General features: G+C 43.1%; 3 long non-coding RNA genes across 3 annotated transcripts; all 3 read left to right on the forward strand.

Moving 5' to 3' along the window:
- Positions 1–7,522: 7,522 nt before the first annotated feature.
- LOC308171528 lies at positions 7,523–9,309 on the forward strand. Its single transcript, XR_013937838.1, has 4 exons — positions 7,523–7,963; positions 8,236–8,399; positions 8,484–8,704; positions 9,221–9,309. It is a non-coding gene; the product is annotated as an uncharacterized lncRNA (long non-coding RNA).
- A 5-nt stretch (positions 9,310–9,314) lies between these two features.
- Positions 9,315–9,937, forward strand: LOC308171529. Its single transcript, XR_013937839.1, has 3 exons — positions 9,315–9,350; positions 9,461–9,561; positions 9,673–9,937. It is a non-coding gene; the product is annotated as an uncharacterized lncRNA (long non-coding RNA).
- A 13,486-nt stretch (positions 9,938–23,423) lies between these two features.
- On the forward strand, positions 23,424–24,052 carry LOC308171530. Its single transcript, XR_013937840.1, has 3 exons — positions 23,424–23,556; positions 23,706–23,806; positions 23,918–24,052. It is a non-coding gene; the product is annotated as an uncharacterized lncRNA (long non-coding RNA).
- Positions 24,053–25,568: the final 1,516 nt, after the last annotated feature.

Raw genomic sequence — 25,568 nt, forward strand, 5'->3', positions numbered from 1 at the left:
CAGCCGAGGGGAGCAGAGACCTGCTACAAGCCACGTGTGAAGGTTTGTCTTTTTAAAGTTATTTTTAAAAAGTGGTAGCTTTATTTTTACAGTCCTATTGTCATTGGTTCTTACTGTATCTGCTGTTCACTGTGAACTTGAGGGGCTGTCAGGGCAAAACCTTCCGCTGGGCAAAAGCTACCGGGGGTGCGGCCTAACGCGTCACGACCAGCTGGCACGCGCACGCGTCACGACCAGCTGGCGACTGTGACTCGTCAGTCTAGTGTTTTTGAAACCTCCGTTTTGACAGCCCATTAGCGAAAAGCTGTAATTTGCCTCTACAAGTGTTAATATGTCATTTTATGAAGTTTTAATATGTTTTCAGGCGAGAAAGTAACCATATATATTCACAAAATGTATCCGGTTTATCAAAATAACCCGTTTATATAAAGAAAGAAACGGAGGTCTGATCAGCAGATCATTTCTCATAAAGTTGCAAACGCAATTTGAGCCCTGGACTAAGCATCCTAATATGTCATTTTATGAAGTTTTAATATGTTTTCAGGCGAGAAAGTAACCATATATATTCACAAAATGTATCCGGTTTATCAAAATAACCCGTTTATATATGATCTGACGGTTTTTTCCCCACTTCTGAGAGCAGACGACACATTTGGGTTGTGTCAGCAGATTAACGTAAATGCAAGTGTGCATAGCGCACACACACACACACACACACACACACACACACACAGAGGAAATCTCTGTTTAAACTGACGGCTGATTTCCGAGAGGACGCCCACGGACAGAAGGTGAACTTGGTAGTCGGAGGTAAGAGAGGCTTTGCTATCCTAGCGGGGAGCTAGCTCGCGGTGTTCGGGTGACAGCCAGGGCGCGTTCGTAAATACGCTCTGGAAATCTGATCAGCACTCACGGAATGCCTCTTGTCCAATCAAATGACTTGGTCCCTTTATGACGTTGAACCCAGTGTGCGCTCCGGGGCTCTCAGAGCGAATTTACGAACGCAGCCTCAAGTTCAATACTCGCGACACACACGGACTGGTCCAGTTTCACTAACCACTGTGTAGAGTAGTAGACGCATCATTTCTACTAACACAGTAATATGACTACATGATCACACTAGTCTAGTCGTGTTTAAGCCCACGTTTCACTTTCTACTCCTAGACACACACTGTCCTAGTCACACACACTCCTAGACACACACTGTCCTAGACACACACACTCCTAGACACACACTGTCCTAGACACACACACTCCTAGTCACACACACTCCTAGACACACACACTCCTAGACACACACACTCCTAGACACACACTGTCCTAGACACACACACTCCTAGACACACACACTGTCCTAGTCACACACACTGTCCTAGTCACACACACTGTCCTAGACACACACTGTCCTAGACACACACACTCCTAGTCACCCACACTCCTAGACACACACTGTCCTAGTCACACACACTGTCCTAGTCACACACACTGTCCTAGTCACACACACTGTCCTAGTCACACACTGTCCTAGTCACACACTGTCCTAGACACACACTGTCCTAGTCACACACACTGTCCTAGACACACACACTCCTAGTCACACACACTCCTAGACACACACACTCCTAGTCACACACTGTCCTAGTCACACACACACTCCTAGTCACACACTGTCCTAGACACACACTGTCCTAGTCACACACACTGTCCTAGACACACACACTCCTAGTCACACACACTCCTAGACACACACACTCCTAGTCACACACTGTCCTAGTCACACACACTCCTAGACACACACTGTCCTAGACACACACTGTCCTAGTCACACACTGTCCTAGACACACACTGTCCTAGTCACACACACTGTCCTAGACACACAACTGTGTAAAATCAGTTTATTTTGTTACCAACTTACTGTTACATCTATTAAAGATATTGGCATTTTCCAACTCATGTCATATTGTACTGGGTTATATCCTCTACTCACATCTAGAAGTAGTATTGCAAGAAGTAGGCTACTACTACTATACCTTGATAACGTGTAACACAAAGATACAGATACATTAACAATCTAACCGACTGTACACACTCTGGGCAGTGCTAGGGCAAGTTGAGTGTGAGCAGACAGGCTTCATCCTGCGTGTTTGTTTATAATCTATGCTAATCCTGCGCTGTGGACGAACTCTGTGTGTGTAGCCTGTGTAAAAGAATGTGTGTGACTAGGACAGTGTGTGACTAGGACAGTGTGTGACTAGGACAGTGTGTGACTAGGACAGTGTGTGTGTCTAGGAGTGTGTGTGTCTAGGAGTGTGTGTGACTAGGACAGTGTGTGTGTCTAGGAGTGTGTGTGTCTAGGAGTGTGTGTGACTAGGACAGTGTGTGTGTCTAGGAGTGTGTGTGACTAGGACAGTGTGTGTGACTAGGACAGTGTGTGACTAGGACAGTGTGTGTGACTAGGACAGTGTGTGACTAGGACAGTGTGTGTCTAGGACAGTGTGTGTCTAGGAGTGTGTGTGACTAGGACAGTGTGTGACTAGGACAGTGTGTGTCTAGGAGTGTGTGTGTCTAGGAGTGTGTGTGACTAGGACAGTGTGTGTGACTAGGACAGTGTGTGTCTAGGAGTGTGTGTGACTAGGAGTGTGTGTGACTAGGACAGTGTGTGACTAGGACAGTGTGTGTGACTAGGACAGTGTGTGTCTAGGACAGTGTGTGACTAGGACAGTGTGTGTCTAGGACAGTGTGTGACTAGGACAGTGTGTGTCTAGGACAGTGTGTGTCTAGGAGTGTGTGTGACTAGGACAGTGTGTGACTAGGACAGTGTGTGTCTAGGAGTGTGTGTGTCTAGGAGTGTGTGTGACTAGGACAGTGTGTGTGACTAGGACAGTGTGTGTCTAGGACAGTGTGTGTCTAGGAGTGTGTGTGACTAGGACAGTGTGTGACTAGGAGTGTGTGTGTCTAGGAGTGTGTGTGACTAGGAGTGTGTGTGTCTAGGACAGTGTGTGTGACTAGGACAGTGTGTGACTAGGACAGTGTGTGTCTAGGACAGTGTGTGTCTAGGAGTGTGTGTGACTAGGACAGTGTGTGACTAGGACAGTGTGTGTCTAGGAGTGTGTGTGTCTAGGAGTGTGTGTGACTAGGACAGTGTGTGTGACTAGGACAGTGTGTGTCTAGGACAGTGTGTGTCTAGGAGTGTGTGTGACTAGGACAGTGTGTGACTAGGAGTGTGTGTGTGTCTAGGAGTGTGTGTGACTAGGAGTGTGTGTGTCTAGGACAGTGTGTGTGACTAGGACAGTGTGTGTCTAGGACAGTGTGTGACTAGGACAGTGTGTGTCTAGGACAGTGTGTGACTAGGACAGTGTGTGTGTGACTAGGACAGTGTGTGTGACTAGGACAGTGTGTGTCTAGGAGTGTGTGTGACTAGGAGTGTGTGTGTCTAGGACAGTGTGTGTGACTAGGACAGTGTGTGTGACTAGGACAGTGTGTGTGTCTAGGAGTGTGTGTGTCTAGGACAGTGTGTGTCTAGGAGTGTGTGTGTCTAGGAGTGTGTGTGTCTAGGAGTGTGAGTGACTAGGAGTGTGTGTGTCTAGGACAGTGTGTGTCTAGGAGTGTGTGTGACTAGGAGTGTGTGTGTCTAGGACAGTGTGTGTCTAGGAGTGTGTGTGACTAGGACAGTGTGTGTCTAGGAGTAGAAAGTGAAACGTGGGCTTAAACACGACTAGACTAGTGTGATCATGTAGTCATATTACTGTGTTAGTAGAAATGATGCGTCTACTACTCTACACAGTGGTTAGTGAAACTGGACCAGTCCGTGTGTGTCGCGAGTATTGAACTTGAGGCTGCGTTCGTAAATTCGCTCTGAGAGCCCCGGAGCGCACACTGGGTTCAACGTCATAAAGGGACCAAGTCATTTGATTGGACAAGAGGCATTCCGTGAGTGCTGATCAGATTTCCAGAGCGTATTTACGAACGCGCCCTGGCTGTCACCCGAACACCGCGAGCTAGCTCCCCGCTAGGATAGCAAAGCCTCTCTTACCTCCGACTACCAAGTTCACCTTCTGTCCGTGGGCGTCCTCTCGGAAATCAGCCGTCAGTTTAAACAGAGATTTCCTCTGTGTGTGTGTGTGTGTGTGTGTGTGTGTGTGTGCGCTATGCACACTTGCATTTACGTTAATCTGCTGACACAACCCAAATGTGTCGTCTGCTCTCAGAAGTGGGGAAAAAACCGTCAGATCATATATAAACGGGTTATTTTGATAAACCGGATACATTTTGTGAATATATATGGTTACTTTCTCGCCTGAAAACATATTAAAACTTCATAAAATGACATATTAGGATGCTTAGTCCAGGGCTCAAGTTGCGTTTGCAACTTTATGAGAAATGATCTGCTGATCAGACCTCCGTTTCTTTCTTTATATAAACGGGTTATTTTGATAAACCGGATACATTTTGTGAATATATATGGTTACTTTCTCGCCTGAAAACATATTAAAACTTCATAAAATGACATATTAACACTTGTAGAGCCAAATTAAAGCTTTTCGCTAATGGCGGCCAAAACGGAGGTTTCAAAAACACTCGCCAGCTGGTCGTGACGCGTGCGCGTGCCAGCTGGTCGTGACGCGTTAGGCCGCACCCCCGGTAGCTTTTGCCCAGCGGAAGGTTTTGCCCTGACAGGGCCACTATGTGTGTTACCACAACTTACAGTAGGGCTACATGTTTTGCCCAGGAAATCAGTAGTGTGCTGTTTTTTCTATTATTAGATATGTCGCTGAATATATAATGGTATTATTAGATATGTAGCTGAATATATAATGGTATTATTAGATATGTAGCTGAACATATAATGGTATTGTTTTGCACTCAAAACGTAGGGGTTCATTTAGGACTCTGACATCCGTGATCTGTCATTCTCTGAAATCTGATACACTCATACATCTCCATTCTCCACTGTAAGAAATGTGGTGAACATGCCCTTGGTTGAACGAACTGCGTTATGCCAAGTTATCACATCCAAAACTCTAACTGAACCAGGGTTGTGTTGTAGGCGTAGGTTGTGTTGTAGGCGTAGGTTGTGTTGTAGTTCATTCAAATTAAATGTCTATCTTGCATCAAAGGGACCATTTCCTATGTCATGTACACTCTAACGTAAAGTGCAAAGTTTACAGTAGTTACACAACTTGGCATGAAACACTTGTTCGGCTACAAATGGCGCACATTACAAGCTTGTAAAATGAAATTAGCAAACGCTGCAATATACTCAGTTTAACTCGAGCCATTATCTTCGTTGCAAGTGGGATACGTTGTTGACAGGGCAGTAATTTAATTTAGTTTCATTTAGGATTTGCACACAAATGAAAGACAAAATGAAAGGAAATAACTAATTCTGCAGGGGAGGCTATATTTCTGTACCATAACTTCTGACATGGGTAAATTACCACAATTTAGCTACTAGCGACGTCGCAAGTGGCAAGGTAAAAGTGTGTACATTTTGTAATTAGGCTAACAAAAATGGTCAAGTGGTAGGGTACTATCTGTTATAGTGAGTCGCCAAAGTAATTAAGTAATGATTTGATGATAACTATGTAATAACTGTTACTATGTGGGCCGGTCGATCTGTGGACTGCGGGTCCGGTGGTAAAGAAACACAAAAACAAAGTAATTGAGCGACGCAGCCCACTGCCTGACCACCAAAGTTGAAGTTAATATCAGTGATATTGTTAGAGGGATTTGGTCCATTTAAAAATGCAAGTTTGGTAATTAAAGAACTGGGAGGTATTCCATCAACGTTCCATCCATCTTGTGAGACTTATGGATATACAGTAAGCCTGGATTTTCCTTTAGCGACATTGATGGAATACCCCCCTGCTGTTCCCATTTTTGACCCCAAGGGTCAACAGATGATAAGACGGAGTGATGAAATAACAGAGGCAAGGTCATAAAAACTCAAATGTTTTCAGGTACAAAACTTTGTTTCTTTCCACAGATTTCCAAAGACATCCCATATGAATGATGGAAGGACAGTTTAAAGCTCTATCATTGGACCAGGAATCACATCTCATTATAAAATGCATTTTTAAAAGGGATATAAAGAAACTGAGGAGACTGATTAAAAGCCATGACATAAATGGACAGTACAAGTTTTCTGGGACCGTTTTGGATCATGTAACCCCTCTAATTGCTGCTGTTGCATCTAAAAATGAGGACATTTGTAAAATCCTCATAGAAGAAGGTGCTGATCCCAACAGACTATCAAGCGAAGGTTTCACAGCACTGCAACATGCCTGTATGACCAAAGCTATACCTATCAGTATAGTGAAGACCTTACTGGAAGCAAAAGCGGACCCCAATTATGATTTAATTCATATTGGTCGCGAAATTGTACACACTGCACTTCAAATGGCAGCCAGAATTGACAGAACGGATATCATGAGAGAGCTTATCTATGCTGGTGCAACAGTAGAACCATGTTCTTCAGCAATGCCTGGGTATGATGTTGTTAATAAAAAACTTACCAAACATATCCATCACTTGGCTAAGGACAGTGATTTAATTTCCAAAATTGAGCCTTTTCTCAGTTTTTATAATGCATCAATGACAGAAAAAGCAGCTGATGTTTTCAAACGCTTTGAATCGCTCCTGCTAGAGGAGGAGCCTCATAGTAACAAGACTATGATTGAAGTATCCCTCAACGTGGAGGGTCCACGTGCAGAAGAATGGCGACAGACATGCATAAAGTGGCTGAGGGACTCCAAGAATCTACATATCTTCATTGAGAGAGCAAGCAAGCGTTTTTCCAAAGTTCCTACAGGGATTTTCGATATAGGTGCGTTAAAAGCATTGGCCTACATTTTTTTTACAATGAGAGTGGGAGAGATACCCTATGAGGTATCACTTGCTATGATTCCAAAACTAGTGGAACAGCTTTCTTCGTCGAAAGATCCTGTATTGACAGTTTTGAGAGCACTCTATGTGATCACGCAGAAGACAGAAGGCAAAGGTGGTTGGAGTGACTCCCTCATTGATGAATTGTGTCGTCGCATTGTCCCTTGCACACAGCTAAAAGAATGTTCCTCTGAACAGATGTTTGCCTATGGGGTACTTGCAAATCTCATGACATGCAGCCCAGGGATCCTCAGATCACTAGAACTTCTTCCTGTGTCTGATGAACTGCTTCTTTATGTAGATTTGTTGATGGAAGAGACCCTGAAAGAAAACCTGAGGAAACTGAATGGATTCTTAGAAAATCAAGAGAGTGCAGTCCCCAAATCAACAAGACAAGATTCAGAAGATAGTCCTAGCTCAGGAAGCAAGAAGAAGAAAAAGAAGAAAAAGAAGAGGAATGCAGAGATGTCAAAAGAGACAGACAAACAAGAAAGCAATGCATGTGTAGTCTCTGATACTCTATCTTCTCCTGTTGAAAAATCTGCTTTAGATGGTGTTAAGCCATTCATTACTACCACTGAGACGTCACCATTACCACGCAAATGGCTCAAAGTCAGCAAAAGATGGAGACCACAATTGGAAAAGCTTGCCAACAAGCATGAAGTTGAAAGGGCAGGAAGTCTAACTTTTGATGACGAATTCCGTATTGCAAAAGGAAGGGATGGAACTGAGGTCCTCCTAGGTCTGAGGGATGATGGCACTGAAGTAGCGGTTAAGAGAATGCTCAGGTCATTCTATCAAGAACTCAAGAACGAGGAAGAATTTCTACGTCTCCCAGAGCTTGATCACCCCTTCATTGTGAGATATGTGGACTTTGCAGAGGATAAGAAATGTGGCTACCTTGCTCTTCAGCTGTGTGAATACACCTTGGAGGAATACATCAAAGACGACATACCAAAAGACAAAACTCATGACTGGAAAACAATTGTGAAGCAGGTGCTCTGTAGTCTAAGTGTCCTTCATCAGCCAACAACGAAAATTCTGCACCGTGATATCAAACCCCAGAATGTTTTGATAGGTAAGACTAAACCATACACATACATTGTGCTTGCAATGGGAAAGTGTCAACTATTTATTGCAAAAATATGAAAGCCCCAATCCATAATTTGAAAACCAACAAAAACATCAGTCTGTCACATAAATCTGAGGGATGGGGTTGGAGAAATGTTACCACTCACAAATTCCTAAACTATGTGAACATGCTGATCTCATACAATGTCATTCCTTGAGCATGACTGATACAGTACTGTATGTCATACTGGTGTAATCTGTGCATGATTTCCTTCATAGATTCTAAAGGCAAGGCAAGATTAGCCGACTTTGGTATAAGTAGGCAACTGGCCATGGGACAAACAACTCTACACACAGGAAATGCAGGAACGAGTTGCTGGAAGGCCAAGGAGACTATAGATGAAGTCCCTGGTGTCGGGTATAAGAGGAGCACAGATATTCAGGTTTGTTTCCCATTTTAAGTTGTTCATATGAAAAAGCTAATATTTTGGTTCCCAGATTGTTTAATCATCTGGTGTGATTTGCAGGTGGCTGGGATGTTAGTGTATTACATCCTTTCTGGTGGACAACATCCCTTTGGCAAAAGCCCTTGGTGTGAGGTTAATATTCTGAAAGGGGACTACAAATTGGAACATGTTGAAGATGAGGTCGCAAAGGACCTGATCGAGTGGATGATCAGTGCAGACCCAGAGAAGAGACCTACAGTGGAAGAGACCTTGGCTCACTCTTACTTCTGGTCAGAGAAGAGGTGAGAAGCACTCCTACCATGCCTACTGTACTCCAATCATGATTGACCATACTCACGCACACACACATTTCAATCATTTTGTATCATGATTGAAGGCTCTTGCTGATTAAACCCCTCTGATGTTGAAAGTGCTGGATGTTAACACTAGACAACTAGTTAGTTAACACTAAGACAACCTACTAAAAGAGCCTCTTTACAATGGGAATCTGCTATTTACACACAACGACCACTAGTTGGCCGCTTGTAAATTAGCCTGCTTCCTACACAGAAAAACTGCAAAATAGCTTTATAACTAGCTTATCCTGAAGTGATTTTGAAAATGTAAAGATGCTGGGTGGTAGAACGCACATATCTAGGAAAAGTCATGAAAGGAGGGTCCTGAGATTTGATTGAGTGCAAATATATTTTTAAAATATTCACTTACAGGGGTCAAATGACCCCTCACGGCTGATTAAGTGTTAAGGGGTCATTGCCCCCATTTAGTTTCACACATTCAAGTCCATTGATGTTTTTTAGGAGAGTGGAGTACTTGAAAATAATTGGGAACGAGGAGGAAACGCGAAAATGTCGTACCCCTGATCCAGAGCTCCTTCATGCGGTGGACCAAGGTGCTAAGGGGAGGTCGTTCTACGAGTGGAGATCCAAGGTAAGCCAGACTTCATTTTTACTGATTTTACTGTCTCCTTTATTTATCCGTGTGTGCAACATATTCAGTCAAAGTAAAATGTGCGCCTGCCGTATGTTTGGTGTTCACAGCTGCCGCAGGATTTGCTGCAGGAGCTGGATGACCAGAAGAAGCCCTACCCTGACAACACGTTGGGCTTACTGCGTTTTATACGCAACTTCCATGGCCACAAGTAAGTACGGAAATGTTGAAGCTTTTGCCCTCTTGTCCAGCATACTGTACTGGTATGTACTCTCATTCAATTGAGGGAGGCTGAGTACGTATTCCCTCTCTGTTTCTGCAGCGCTGAGCATGTGGACCGCGTTGACCTGACGTCTACATTTCCTGATCTCTTTGGATGGGTTTACACGTTTGCCAAGGAGCGGGGCTGGAATTCAAGACCTGCTGTGAAACATTTTTTAGAAGAGATCTAAGCTCATAAATCCGGCCACTTAGTCATTTGAATGATGACATCAGATGACATTTGATCTGCTCTCAAATCGTTTTGTATTCTAGATCATTTTGTAATGAGAGACTATGACTTGCGCAAGACTATTGAGACATTATATATATATTGGGGCAATTTCAGATGCTGGTAATGGACTGTGTCAAAAAGGACAGCATTTGTATTACTTAGCCCTTTGTATGGCTTTAAGTGTATACTTTTTATTTCTTTATTAATTTAGTTTGAAATGCTTTTTTGCCCCAATGCCTTGTGTCTTTGTAAGAAGAAAATGTATATGAGCTCACAACTGTCTTACTCCATCATAACCTAAAATGTGAGGTTGTTTTAGTCCACTGTTTGTTGATAATGTCTTGGTAAACAAACAATGTTCAACTTCTCAATATTCATGTTGGACTGTTTCATGTTGGACTGTTTACTGTATGAAATGACACGTCAACTTTATTGTTAATTGTTTTATCACATTTTCTTTATAGAAGTGATAGGTGATTATGATGATAACATGACTTTCTCTTTTACAAGAAAAATATCTCCCTGGAATAATTTACTTTTTTTCCCCTAAGTATTGATTTGAAGGGTTGGTATTTGTCAAGTTTATTTTTTATTTTATATTTGTCAAGACAAGTTTATTTGTTTTTTAATGTTCATATCATATAAGAGATGTTGGTGCAATGTAATGTTTTATAAGGCCTACTATTGTTTATTCTATGGAAAAAAACAAATATACAAATATGCATAGAATTTTTCTTTTTCACTGATCTGAGAATGGATCCTGATATTCCGACTTAATTAAAAACGACTATATATATATACTACTTGATTGATTGATTGATTGAAAAACCTTTATTGTCCCCAATGGGGAAATTTTGTTGTCAAACAGCTTAGTTAGGGCAGACAGAAAACATTCAATAAACGACATAAAATAGTGCAGGCTCAATAAGTAAAAAGTTCCAAGTTCCAAAGTTCCAGCTCCAGGTCTCCCCCACCCTGCAGGGCCTGGTTGTAGAGTCGGAGTGCAGCTGGAACAAAGGACTGTCCAAATCTTTTTGTACTTTGACGGGGGAGAACAAATCTGTGGCTGAACTTGCTCCTCATCCCCGCCAGCTCGCAGTACATCGGGTGGGAGGGATTGGCCAGCATGGCCGCCAGTTTTTTCCCCATCCTCTGTTCTGCCACCACCTCTAGGCTGTCCAGCCCGGTCCCCACCACAGAGCTGGCCTTCTTTACCAGTTTGTTTAGCTTCGCAGCATCCCTGGCACAGATGTTTCCACCCCAGCAGGCCATGGCGAAGAACAGAACGCTGGCAACCACCGACTGATAAAACATTCGCAGCAGCTTGTTGCAGACACCGAAAGACCTCAGCCTTCTCAGGAAAAACAGTCTGCTCTGCCCTTTCCTGAGAAGAGCCTCGGTGTTGTCAGTCCAGTCCAGTTTGTTATTAATTTGTACTCCCAGGTACCTGTACTACTACTACTACATATCATTCATTTAGAAATTATTTCTTTCTGTAATCGCTTATAGCAAATAGATGATATTTACAATATTTTAAAAACTCAGGAGGATCTAAACCTTCTATAATCGTAGCCAAAGGAACCAATATAGAACATCTCTGTTGTAGCCACTGTCAATGGCTGAAGGGTATCAGAGATTTCATAATACTTTATAAATGAATGTATGCTATTATATGCTATTGCTATATGCAGGTTCTCTCTTTGTTTTAGCCTTTGGCCCCAAATGTTTACACATGGCTCGGCAAGTTACGTACCTGTCTCTTGACAGCTTGAACGACACACCCTCTTGATGTGGCACGCTCTTCTGAAAACTGACAACAACAGAATAAGTGTCTTACTCAGCCCTCTCTGTCCAATCAGGTCGTTTCCTGACATATTTCTTGAGTTTTATTTTTGGCGTGTGAGCGCTAAATTTTAGAACTAGTATCTTAAAAACACACAAAGATCCTATTCGGTTGTTAAGTCTGACGTCACATGTGACGTTTAGCAATTTCCGGGTCCAAACCAAAAATTCCCCGCACCAGAGTATGAATGAATGGTCTTTATTGTCATTGATATAGTACAGGTACCAAACAACGAAATTTGGGAGGGGGGGCTCCCCTGGTGCTAGGAAAGAAAACTAAAAACAAGAAGGGAAAAGAGCTGGTTTACATAAATAAAGGCTATGTACACTGTCCACTATACTATACTATACAAATAAACACTGTGCTGTACTCTATGCTATACCTATTCTGACATTTCCTATCTCTGAACCTTATGTACCCGAGGGTTGTCATATTGCACATAGTGTTATTGCACATTCATTTAAAGTGTCGCAGTTTGCAGGTTTGAAATGTTCACAGTTGTGTTTCAGTATTGAACTTGATTTCAATCTAGTAGCTGCCATCAAATGTCTAGATTGTCCAGGGCCTAGAACCTAGGTCTTTGCTGTGTTCAGGGCCTGAATGGCCCTGGGGTAGAAGCTGAGCTTCAGTCTGTTTGTCCTTGCGAACATGGTCCTGAACCGCCTGTCCGAGGGCAGCCGAGCAAAGTGTTCGTTCCCAGGGTGGGATGGGTCTCAGGAGATCTTGGAGGCCTTCCTGAGGCAGCGTGTGTTGTACAGCTCTTCCAGAGTACCAGTGTACCAAAGCGGTAGAATGACAGTTCAATCGTTTTTTAGACTCGGATCTATTCATACAACAAGGGACACAGCACTTTCCCGTTTTTCCCATATTGTCAGCGTCTTTGAGCCTCGGAAAAGCGCTATACAAATATAATGAATTGTTATTATTACTGCGGCATTTCGAAGAGAGAGCCTCAGCCAACGTTGGACCCGGAAAACATGTCACGACTTAACAACCGAATAGCATTGCTTTAGTATCAGTTATATTGTGAGAGGGATTGGAACATGCATCCCACTGAGGAGTGATTAAAGTTGCATGTTTTAATATTTCACAAGATGTTCATTGGCAAGTTGGCAGTCCCTAAGCTGCACCTAGAACTGGTTTGTCAAGCCATACTATTTTGGGAATTCAGTTTGAATTCCCACCACAAGATGTTCATTGTTGTTGCTGTGGCACACAGACAACTTGGCAGTGGTTGAAAACCTGGAACTGGTTTTCAAGTTTGCTTCCTAGTAGATTCCATGGAATATACCTGGTACAGTGTATGTGTGAACGAGACTGACCAGGGAAGTTCGATCAGGCATTTTCCCTGGTCGGGACCCCTCTCCCTCTCTGTGCCCACATTCAAACTGCCTTGGAGACACTGTTTGTCTTCACTGCAGATAGGTACATAGTATGTGAGTGTGACCCATTGATTGTGTGTGTGTGTGTCTGTGTGTCTGTGTGTGTGTGTGTGTGTGTGTGTGTGTGTGTGTGTGTGTGTGTGTGTGTGTACTGTATGTATTGTGTCACATGCGCATTGCATTCTATTGCAGTCCTAGATGCCCAGTAGTCTACACCCATGGAGGTGCATTAAGACCCTGATGCCTCAGCTAGTTCAGAAAATAGTTTACATATTTTAAGTGTAGAGCCAGGAAGTATCTTCATTAGTAGGCTACCAGGAACTGTTTAATGCTGTCTACCTGTCGTCAGCCGAGGAGAGCAGAGACCTGCTACAAGCCAAGTGTGAAGGTTTGTTTTCTAATTCCTTTTTTAAAAAGTGGTAGCTTTATTTTACGGACCTATTGTCATTGGTACTTACTGTATCTGCTGTTCACTATGAACTTGAGGGGCCACTATGTGTGTTACCATAACTTACAGTAGGGCTACATGTTTTGCCCAGGAAACCAGTAGTGTGCTGTATTCATAGACGACATTAATGCTGTTAAATATGTCCACGTCTGTACCAATATTGGGCAACATGCTTTGTTATTTTAGTCTGTGATATTTGCATTTGTAGTGACTTTTATTAGATATGTAGCTGAATATATAATGGTATTGTTAGATATGTAGCTGAATATATAATGGTATTATTAGATATGTAGCTGAATATATAATGGTAATGTTTTGCACACAAAACGTACGGGTTCATTAGGACTCTGACATCCATGATCTGTTATTCTCTGAAATCATAACTCTGAAATCTGATACATTCCCCCTAGCAGGAAGTGACAAAAGACAATTCTGGAGGCAATACGTTTAATGCTGTCTACCTGTCACCAGCCGAGGGGAGCAGAGACCTGCTACAAGCCACGTGTGAAGGTTTGTCTTTTTAAAGTTATTTTTAAAAAGTGGTAGCTTTATTTTTACAGTCCTATTGTCATTGGTTCTTACTGTATCTGCTGTTCACTGTGAACTTGAGGGGCCACTATGTGTGTTACCACAACTTACAGTAGGGCTACATGTTTTGCCCAGGAAATCAGTAGTGTGCTGTTTTTTCTATTATTAGATATGTAGCTGAATATATAATGGTATTGTTAGATATGTATCTGAATATATAATGGTATTGTTAGATATGTATCTGAATATATAATGGTGTTATTAGATATGTAGCTGAACATATAATGGTAATTGTTTGTGTATGGTATGATGCAGCAATGATGACAGACACGTGTATCAAGTTCAGCCATGTAATATCAAAGTGAAGGGAACAAGCACCTACACACGGGTCATGCAGAAACAACCAAACAAGTCGATAGCCGATGGCATCGATGTAAGTAGACCCGTAACATCCTCCTTTTCCAAGTGAACACAAACACCTTAGAACTTAGTGCAAAAATAACAAAAGTAATCTAGTGCAAAAATAACAAAAGTTTGTTCTTATATAAAATGTAACAACAGTCTCTGTTAACTTCTGTATTCTCTGTGTCTTTCCTTTTTCATTTTTTTTCCATTTTTATTTTATGGCAACAGCCCTATATAGTTTAGGTTACAAATTGAGTCTCACAGGTGGCTTAGACAGCCGTCCAGCCCTAGTGTATGCGCGTCCCTCAAATGGTGCTGTGCCAATTGGACTAGGTGAGGTCCTAGGTGTGAACCTGACCGGGCTCGGCTCGGCCACAGTTGGGGGAGCCTCTGCAGCAGTACTCTCTGGCACAGGGTCATTCTCTTCGTAGGTCGGAGTAGCAGTCGGCTCGGCTACTCTGAGGTCCACCCTGTTGCGTCGATAGAGGGAGCCGTCGACATCCACCAGGTACGATCTCGGTGCAACCCTGCGGAGGCAGGTCCCAGCCCTCCAGATGCCAGTGTTGTCAGTAGGCAGAGGCTTCATTCGGACGGTTTCCCCGACTGCCAGCTCCGGCAGGTCCCGGGCGGACCGGTCATAGAAAGACTTGGCAAGCTGCCTCCTGTGGCGCAGCTTTTCAGTGACTCCTACCACAACGACTGGTTCCAGCAGCTTGTTTGTCACTGGAATAGAGGTCTTCAGCCGACGAGACATGAGACGTTGTGCCGGGCTGCTGTTCATGCTTTCGGTGGGAGTATTTCTCCAGTGTAGTATGGCCTTCCAGGGGTCGTCACTGTCACGCATAGCCTTGCGCAGCAGATTCTTTGCAATCTTGACGGCCGACTCTGCCTTGCCGTTTGCTTTCGGGTGCCTTGGAGAGGAGGTCACATGCTCAAACTCCCATTCAGAGGCAAAACGTGAGAACTGAGAGGTAAATTGTGGGCCATTGTCTGTGATGACCCTCTCTGGCTGGCCATGCCGAGCGAACTGTGCCTTACATCGCTTGATGACTGTCTCTGCAGATAAGTCAGGGAGGAGCTCAACTTCCCAAAAGTCAGAATAGTGGTCGACTATAATAAGATAGTCCTTCTGCCTATGACTGAACAGGTCCATGCTCAGAATTTGCCACGGCCTGGTGGGCAGTTCATGTGAGAGCATGGTCTCCTTTTGCTGTTTGTGAGCATACTCATTGCAGGTTGAGCAGGTGCCCACAAAATCCTTTATCTCTGCCTGCATGTTCGGCCAGTACAATGTCTCTCGAGCATGTCGGTAGCATGCGTCTCCTCCTGTGTGACTTGAATGAATGCGCGTAAGCATCTCTGGGCGTAGTGATTTTGGGATGATGACTTTCTGCCCCCGGAATAGAACACCGTTCTGTACACTGACTTCATCTCTGTAAGGCCAGTATTCTCTGGTAATGAGAGGTGCTTCTTCTCTCACATCTGGCCAGCCTATGAGAACTGTGGACTTAAGTGCCTGCAGGCATTCATCTCGGTCAGTGTGCAGCCTGATTTGTTCGAGACGCTGGTCACTTACATTCAAGTAGTCTGCCTGGTTCACATGCTGTATCTCCTCTTGCTCTTGTTGCAGGGAGCAGATAGCGTGCCGCTGGTAGGTTGTTCCTCTGCCGGTGCATCCTGCTGTTGCTCTGCTGAGCGTGTCGCTGATGAACATTTCAGGCCCTGGTTTGTAGATGACCGTCAGACTGTAGTTCTGTAAGGTCATGAGCATGCTCTGAAGCCTCTTGGGAGCGTTGAGGAGAGGTTTGCTGAAAATGGAGATTAGGGGCTTATGGTCTGTCTCCGCTGTGATCAGGTCGCGGCCATATAGATAGTAGTGAAACCTCTGACAGGCGAAGACGATGCTGAGACACTCTTTCTCAATCTGTGCGTAGTTCTTTTCTGTGGGGGTAAGAGCTCTCGAAGCGAACGCGATGGGCTGTCCTTCCTGCATGAGGCAGCATCCGAGACCATTCTGGCTGGCGTCGCTCTGGACTGTGATTGGCTTGGTCACATCATAGTAGCGCAGGACAGGCATGGTTGTAGCTAGAGACTTGAGTTCTTGAACTGCCGCCTCGTGTTTGGGTAGCCAATGCCAGGGGGTTTCCTTGTCCAGCAAGCGTCGCAACGGCTCACAGACACTTGATAAGTGTGGCATGAATTTGGCCAAGTAGTTGGCAAAGCCAATCAGACGCTGCACCCCTTTTGCGTCAGTTGGATTGGGCATTTCGATGATGGCCCTCACCTTCTCTGGGTCAGGCTTCAGCCCTGTGGATGAGAGGATGTGGCCGTGAAACTGGACCTCAGCTACTTTGAACTGCAGCTTCTTCAACCCTAGCCGCAGCTTGACCTCACGGCAGCGTTCCATCAGTGCCAAAAGCTTGACATCATGGTCACTCTCAGCCTCTTTGTCTGTGTCCCCACAACCCACAACCAGGATGTCGTCCGCAATGGGCTCGATGCCCTTGAGTCCAGCCAGGAGCTCGTGTTGTTTTCGCTGATACACCTCGGGTGCCACAGACACTCCGAATGGTAGCTTAAGCCAGCGTTTCCTCCCCCAGGGGGTCCAGAATGTGGTCATGAGGCTGCTCTCGTAGTCAAGTCTGCATTGTAGAAATGCATCTCGGGCATCCACTAAGGTGAATACTCTTGCCTTCGGTAGTTTGTACAGGACATCATCCAGAGTAGGCATGATGTAATGAGAGCGCTTTAGGGCCTTGTTCAGGAACTTAGGATCTATACATAGTCTGAGCTTGTCTGTTTTTTTTACAATAACCATGTTGCTGATCCAATCAGTTGGGTCTGTGACCGGCGCCATGTGGCCGTCAGCCTCGTACTTGTCCAGCTGGGCTTTGACTGCTGCTTTCATTGCAATGGGAACATTGCGAGGGGCACATTGAACTGTAGGAACCCTGGAATCTAGGTCAAAGTGGACCTCCCCGGGTAGAGATTCCACAGGTGAGTTGAATACATCACTGTATTTGTTAGTCAGCTGCTCCTTGGTTAGGGCTCCAGGCTGTGCATGTTCCACTTTGAGCACGTCCTCAGGGATTGTGAACTGCATGAGACCTAGGCGTTCACAGGTAGAGCCTGACAGGAGAGGATTTTGCCTAGACTTAACTATTTCAAATGAGAGCTTGTATGTTTGACCTCTTACTCTACATTCTGTCTCAAAGATGCCTATGGAGCTCAGTGTTTCCCCGGAGTACAGCTTTAGTCTAGCCTCACTTGGGCAGAGTGGTGCGTTGGGTGCCAGCCTTTTCTTGTCATGAAGGCTCATTACATTGCATGTCGCTCCAGAGTCCAACTGACATTGCTGTGGCTTGTTGTGAAAACGTAATGTTACAAACCATTTCTTCCCTTTGGCTTGCACTGCACCAATTGACTCATGCATGTATATGTCTTCCTCACTGTTTTGTTCTGAGCTCTCAGCTGTATTTTCCATGCAGTGTATCTTTCCCTCAGTGGGTCTTTTGCTTTTTTGACACACTTTAGCAAAGTGATTATTTACTCCACATGATTTGCATTGTTTTCCGAATGCTGGGCAGTGATCTCTGCCCCTTGCATGCGAGTTGCCACAGTATTTACATGCATAGCCTGCGTCTACAGCTCTGGGTGAATTGCTCTGCCTCCATTGGTTTTGTCTGGATTGTTGTTGCCTAGATTGTTGCCTAGCAACGGCGAGCACCGCTTCTACGTGCGGAGGACTCGCTATCTCCATCGCTCTCATGCGAATGTCTGTCTGCTCCGTTGCGCGGCACATGTCAATTGCTGTGATCAACGTCAGTTGCTTTTCTCTAAGCAATCTGCGCCTTATGCTCTCGTTACCAACACCCAGTACAATTTTGTCACGAATCATCTCATCTCTTAACTGTCCGTACTCACAGGTTGCTGCCCTTTCTCTCAGCCTGGTCACAAAACCGTCTATAGATTCTCCTTCCTCCTGTTTGCAGCTCCCGAAGACGTACCTTTCATATATTGTGTTCTTGGTAGGTTTGAAATACTTCTCCAACGCGGCCAGTATGATCGCAGCATCCCCCTGATCCTCTTCGGAAAGATTTAAGTTGTGACGGTATATATGTCTGCATTCACTTCCCATCACGGTCCTCAGAGTTGCAGCCTGGATTTTCTTGTCCTTTCCAGCTACGCCAGTAACGATGACATAGTCCTCATATTCGGCCCGGAATATGTCCCAATTGACGCTCCAATCGCCCGTGAAGCTCATGGGTGAAGGGGGTGGAAAAGTAATGGCTGCCATGCTAGCTATCGTTGCTCGCTGACTTGTCTCGTCTTCTAAAGTCTCCGAATCACTTGATTCCGATCCAGACATAGGCTACTCTACCTGTACTCACTCCATATTATCTAATATTCCGCTAACGTGAGTTCAGCAGCTTCTGACACCATGTTTGTGTATGGTATGATGCAGCAATGATGACAGACACGTGTATCAAGTTCAGCCATGTAATATCAAAGTGAAGGGAACAAGCACCTACACACGGGTCATGCAGAAACAACCAAACAAGTCGATAGCCGATGGCATCGATGTAAGTAGACCCGTAACAGTAATGTTTTGCACACAAAACGTAGGGGTTCATTTATTAGGACTCCGACATCCGTGATCTGTTATTCTCTGAAGTCTGATACACTCATACATCTCCATTCTCCACTGTAAGAAATGTGGTGAACATGCCCTTGGTTGAATGAACTGCGTTATGCCAAGTTATCACATCCAAAACTCTAACTGAACCAGGGTTGTGTTGTAGGCGTAGGTTGTGTTGTAGTTCATTCAAATTAAATGTCTATCTTGCATCAAAGGGACCATTTCCTATGTCATGTACACTCTAACGTAAAGTGCAAAGTTTACAGTAGTTACACAACTTGGCATGAAACACTTGTTCGGCTACAAATGGCGCACATTACAAGCTTGTAAAATGAAATTAGCAAACGCTGCAATATACTCAGTTTAACTCGAGCCATTATCTTCGTTGCAAGTGGGATACGTTGTTGACAGGGCAGTAATTTAATGTAGTTTCATTTAGGATTTGCACACAAATGAAAGACAAAATGAAAGGAAATAACTAATTCTGCAGGGGAGGCTATATTTCTGTACCATAACTTCTGACATTGGTAAATTACCACAATTTAGCTACTAGCGACGTCGCAAGTGGCAAGGTAAAAGTGTGTACATTTTGTAATTAGGCTAACAAAAATGGTCAAGTGGTAGGGTACTATCTGTTATAGTGAGTCGCCAAAGTAATTAAGTAATGATTTGATGATAACTATGTAATAACTGTTACTATGTGGGCCGGTCGATCTGTGGACTGCGGGTCCGGTGGTAAAGAAACACAAAAACAAAGTAATTGAGCGACGCAGCCCACTGCCTGACCACCAAAGTTGAAGTTAATATCAGTGATATTGTTAGAGAGATTTGGTCCATTTAAAAAAGCAAGTTTGGTAATTAAAGAACTGGGAGGTATTCCATCAACGTTCCATCCATCTCGTGAGACTTATGAAAATAAGCCTGGATTTTCCTTTAGCGACCTTGATGGAATACCCCCCTGCTGTTCCCATTTATGACTCCAAGGGTCAACAGATGATAAGACGGAGTGATGAAATAACAGAGGACTGTTAAACTAAAATGTTTTCATGTACAAAACTTTGTTTCTTTCCACAGATTTCCACAGACATCCCATATGAATGATGGAAGAACAGTTTAAAACTCTATCAGGATTTGACCAGGAATCACATCTCATTCTAAAATGTATTTTAAATAGGGATATAAAGAAACTGAGGAGACTGATTAAAAGCCATGACATAAATGGACAGTACAAGTTTTCTTCTGGGACCTTTTTGGATCATATGACCCCTCTAATTGCTGCTGTTGCATCTAAAAATGAGGACATTTGTAAAATCCTTATAGAAGAAGGTGCTGATCCCAACAGACTATCAAGCAACGGTTACACAGCACTGCAATATGCCTGTTCGAACAAAGCTATACCTCTCAGTATAGTGAAGACCTTACTGGAAGCAAAAGCGGACCCCAATTATGATTTAATTCATACTGATCGCCGAATTGTACACACTGCACTTCAATTCGCTGCCAAAAATGACAGAACGGATATCATGAGAGAGCTTATCTATGCTGGTGCAACAGTAGAACCATGTCATTCATCACTGCCTGGGTCTGATGTTCTTAATAAAACACTTACCAAACATATCCATCACTTGGCTCAGAACGATGATTACATTTCCAAAATTGAGCCTTTTCTCAGTTTTTATAATGCATCAATGACAGAAAAAGCAGCTGATGTTTTCAAACGCTTTGAATCGCTCCTGCTAGAGGAGGAGCCTCAAAGTAACAGGACTATGATTGAAGTATCCCTCAACGTGGAGGATCCAGGTACAGAGGAATGGAGACAGACATGCATAAAGTGGCTGAGGGACTCCAAGAATATACATATCTTCATTGAGAGTGCAAGCAAGCGTTTTTCCAAAGTTCCTACAGGGATTCTCGGTCTAGGTGCGTTACAAGCATTGCACCACATTTTTGTTACTATGAGAGTGGGAGAGATACCCTATGAGGTATCACTTGCTATGATTCCAAAACTAGTGGAACTGCTTTCTTCGTCGAAAGATCCTGTATTGACATTAGTTGTGAGTGCACTCTATGTGATCACACAGAAGACAAAAGGGAAAGATGGTTGGAATAAGCCCCTCATTGATGAATTGTGTCGTCACATTGTCCCTTGCACACAGCTAAAAGAATGTTCCTCTAAACTGAAGATGTTTGCCTATGGGGTACTTGCAAATCTCATGACATGCGCCCCAGGGATCCTGAGATCACTAGAACTTCTTCCTGTGTCTGATGAACTGCTTCTTTGTGTAGATTTGTTGGGGGATGAGACCCTGAAAGAAAACCTGAGGAAACTGAATGGATTCTTAGAAAATCATGAGAGTGCAGTCCCCAAATCAACAAGACAAGATTCTGAAGATAGTCCTATCTCAGGAAACAAGAAGAAGAAAAAGAAGAAAAAGAAGAGGAATGCAGAGATGTCAAAAGAGACAGACAAACAAGAAAGCAATGCATGTGTAGTCTCTGATACTCTATCTTCTCCTGTTGAAGAATCTGCTTTAGATGGTGTTAAGCCATTCATTACTACCACTGAGACATCACCATTACCACGCAAATGGCTCAAAGTCAGCAAAAGATGGAGACCACAATTGGAAAAGCTTGCTAAAAAGCACAAAGTTGAAAGAGTAGGAAGTCTACATTTTGATGACGAATTCCATATTGCAAAAGGAAGGGATGGAACTGAGGTCCTCCTAGGTCTGAGGGATGATGGCACTGAAGTAGCGGTTAAGAGAATGCTCAGGTCATTCTATAAAGATCTCAAGAACGAGGAAGAATTTCTACGTCTCCCAAAGCTTGATAGCCCCTTCATTGTGAGGTATGTGGACTTTGCAGAGGATAAGACATTCGGCTACCTTGCTCTTCAGCTGTGTGAATACACCTTGGAGGAATACATCAAAGACGACATACCAAAAGACAAAACTCATGACTGGAAAACAATTGTGAAGCAGGTCCTCTGCAGTCTACGTGTCCTTCATCACCAAACAACGAAAATTCTGCACCGTGATATCAAACCCCAGAATGTTTTGATAGGTAAGACTATACCATAAATATAAATTGTACTTGCAATGGGAACCAATGGGAAAATGTCAAGTATTTATTACAAAACTATGAAAGCCCCAATCCGTAATTTGAAAAACAACAAAATCATCAGTCTGCCACATAAATCTGAGGGATGGGGTTGGAGAAATGTTACCACTCACAAATTCCTAATCTATGAACATGCTGCTCTCATGGAATGCCATTTCTTGAGCATAACAGATACAGTCCTGTATGTCATACTGGTGTAATCTGTGCATGATTTCCTTGGTAGATTCTGAAGGCAAGGCAAGATTAGCCGACTTTGGTATAAGTAGGCAACTGGCCATGGGACAAACAACTCTACACACAGGAAATGCAGGAACGAGTTGCTGGAAGGCCAAGGAGACTATCGATGAAGTCCCTGGTGTTGGATATAAGAGGAGCACAGATATTCAGGTTTGTTTCCCATTTGAAGTTCATATGAAAAAGTTGTTTATTGTTCATGATATTTTGGTTACCAGATTGTTTCAATATTTGGTGCAATCTGCAGGTGGCTGGGATGTTAGTGTATTACATCCTTTCTGGTGGACAACATCCCTTTGGCAAAGGTTTTAGATGTGAGAGTAATATTTCAGATGGGAAGTATAACCTGGAACATGTTGAAGATGAGGTTGCAAAGGACCTGATCGAGTGGATGATCAGTGCAGACCCAGAGAAGAGACCTACAGTGGAAGAGACCTTGGCTCACTCTTACTTCTGGTCAGAGAAGAGGTGAGAAGCACTCCTACCATGCCTACTGTACTCCAATCATGATTGACCATACTCACGCACACACACATTTCAACCATTTTGTATCATGATTGAAGGCTCTTGCTGATTAAACCCCTCTGATGTTGAAAGTGCTGGATGTTAACACTAGACAACTAGTTAGTTAACACTAAGACAACCTACTAAAAGAGCCTCTTTACAATGGGAATCTGCTATTTACACACAACGACCACCAGTTGGCCGCTTGTAAATTAGCCTGCTTCCTACACAGAAAAACTGCAAAATAGCTTCATAACTAGCTTATCCTGAAGTGATTTTGAAAATGTAAGGATACTGGGTGGTAGAACGCACATATCTAGGAAAAGTCATGAAAGGAGGGTCCTGAGATTTGATTGAGTGCAAATATATTTTAAAAATATTCACTTACAGGGGTCAAATGACCCCTCACGGCTGATTAAGTGTTAAGGGGTCATTGCCCCCATTTAGGTTCACACATTCAATTCCATTGATGTTTTTTAGGAGAGTGGAGTACTTGAAAATAATTGGGAACGAGGAGGAAACGCGAAAATGTCGTACCCCTGATCCAGAGCTCCTTCATGCGGTGGACCAAAGTGCTAAGGGGAGGTCGTTCTACGAGTGGAGATCCAAGGTAAGCCAGACTTCATTTTACTCACTTTACTGTCTCCTTCATTTATCCGTGTGTGTGTTACTCACTTTACTGTCTCCTTCATTTATCCGTGTGTGCAACATATTCAGTAAAAGTAAAATGTGCGCCTGCCGTATGTTTGGTGTTCACAGCTGCCGCAGGATTTGCTGCAGGAGCTGGATGACAAGAAGAAGCCCTACCCTGACAACACGTTGGGCTTACTGCGTTTCATACGCAACTTCCATGGCCACAAGTAAGTACGGAAATGTTGAAGCTTTTGCCCTCTTGTCCAGCATACTGTACTGGTATGTACTCTCATTCAATTGAGGGAGGCTGAGTACGTATTCCCTCTCTGTTTCTGCAGCGCTGAGCATGTGGACCGCGTTGACCTGACGTCTACATTTCCTGATCTCTTTGGATGGGTTTACACGTTTGCCAAGGAGCGGGGCTGGAATTCAAGACCTGCTGTGAAACATTTTTTAGAAGAGATCTAAGCTCATAAATCCGGCCACTTAAGTCATTTGAATGATGACATCAGATGACATTTGATCTACTCTCAAATATGTTTGTATTCTAGATCATTTTGTAATGAGAGACTATGACTTGCGCAAGACTATTGAGACATTATATATATATTGGGGCAATTTCAGATGCTGGTAATGGACTGTGTCAAAAAGGACTGCATTTGTATTACTTAGCCCTTTGTATGGCTTTAAGTGTATACTTTTTATTTCTTTATTAATTTAGTTTGAAATGCTTTTTTGCCCCAATGCCTTGTGTCTTTGTAAGAAGAAAATGTACAGTATATGAGCTCACAACTGTCTTATTCCATCATAACCTAAAATGTGAGTCACAACTCTGTCTTCCCTCATCATAACCTCAAATGTGAGGTTGTTTTAGTCCACTGTTTGTTGATAATGTCTTGGTAAACAAACAATGTTCAACTTCTCAATATTCATGTTGGAATGTTTCATGTTGGACTGTTTACTGTATGAAATGACACGTCAACTTTATTGTTCATTGTTTTCTCACATTTTCTTTATTGAAGTGATAGGTGATTATGATGATAAAATGACAATTTCTCTTTTACAAGAAAAATATCTCCTTGGAATAATTAACTTTTTTCCCCCTAAGTATTGATTTGAAGGGTTAGTATTTGTCAAGTTTATTTTTATTTTATATTTGTCAAGACAAGTTTATTTGTTTTTAAATGTTCATATCATATAAGAGGTTTTGGTGCAATGTAATGTTTTATAAGGCCTACTATTGTTTATTCTATGGAAAAAATTAATATAGAAATATGCATAGAATTTTACTTTTTCACTGATCTGAGAATGGATCCTGATATTCCGACTTAATTAAAAACTACTATATATACTACTACTACTTATCATTAATTGTGAAATATTTTCTTTTTGTAATCGCTTATAGCAAATAGATGATATTTACAATATTTTAAAAACTCAGGAGCATCTAAACCTTAATCTTATCCAAAGTAGCCAAAGGAACCAATATAGAACATCTCTGTTGTAGCCACTGTCAATGGTTGAAGGGTATCAGAGATTTCATAATACTTTATAAATGAATGTATGCTATATGCTATTGCTATATGCAGGTTCTCTCTTTGTTTTAGCCTTTGGCCCCAAATGTTTACACATGGCTCGGCAAGTTACGTACCTGTCTCTTGACAGCTTGAACGACACACCCTCTTGATGTGGCACGCTCTTCTGAAAACTGACAACAACAGAATAAGTGTCTTACTCAGCCCTCTCTGTCCAATCAGGTCATTTCCTGACATATTTCTTGAGTTTCATTTTTGGCCATTTTAGAACTAGCATCTTTAAAAACATACAAAGATCCTATGGCATTGCTTTAGTATCAGTGATATTGTGAGAGGGATTGGAACCTGCATCCCACTGATGAGTGTTAAAAGTAGCATGTTTTAATATTTCACAAGATGTTCATTGGCAAGTTGGCAGTCCCTCCTAAGCTGCACCTAGAACTGGTACCACAAG

Source organism: Nansenia antarctica (assembly GCF_963989245.1).
Source record: "Nansenia antarctica genome assembly, chromosome: 16".
In the NCBI taxonomy this organism is placed as follows: domain Eukaryota; kingdom Metazoa; phylum Chordata; class Actinopteri; order Argentiniformes; family Microstomatidae; genus Nansenia; species Nansenia antarctica.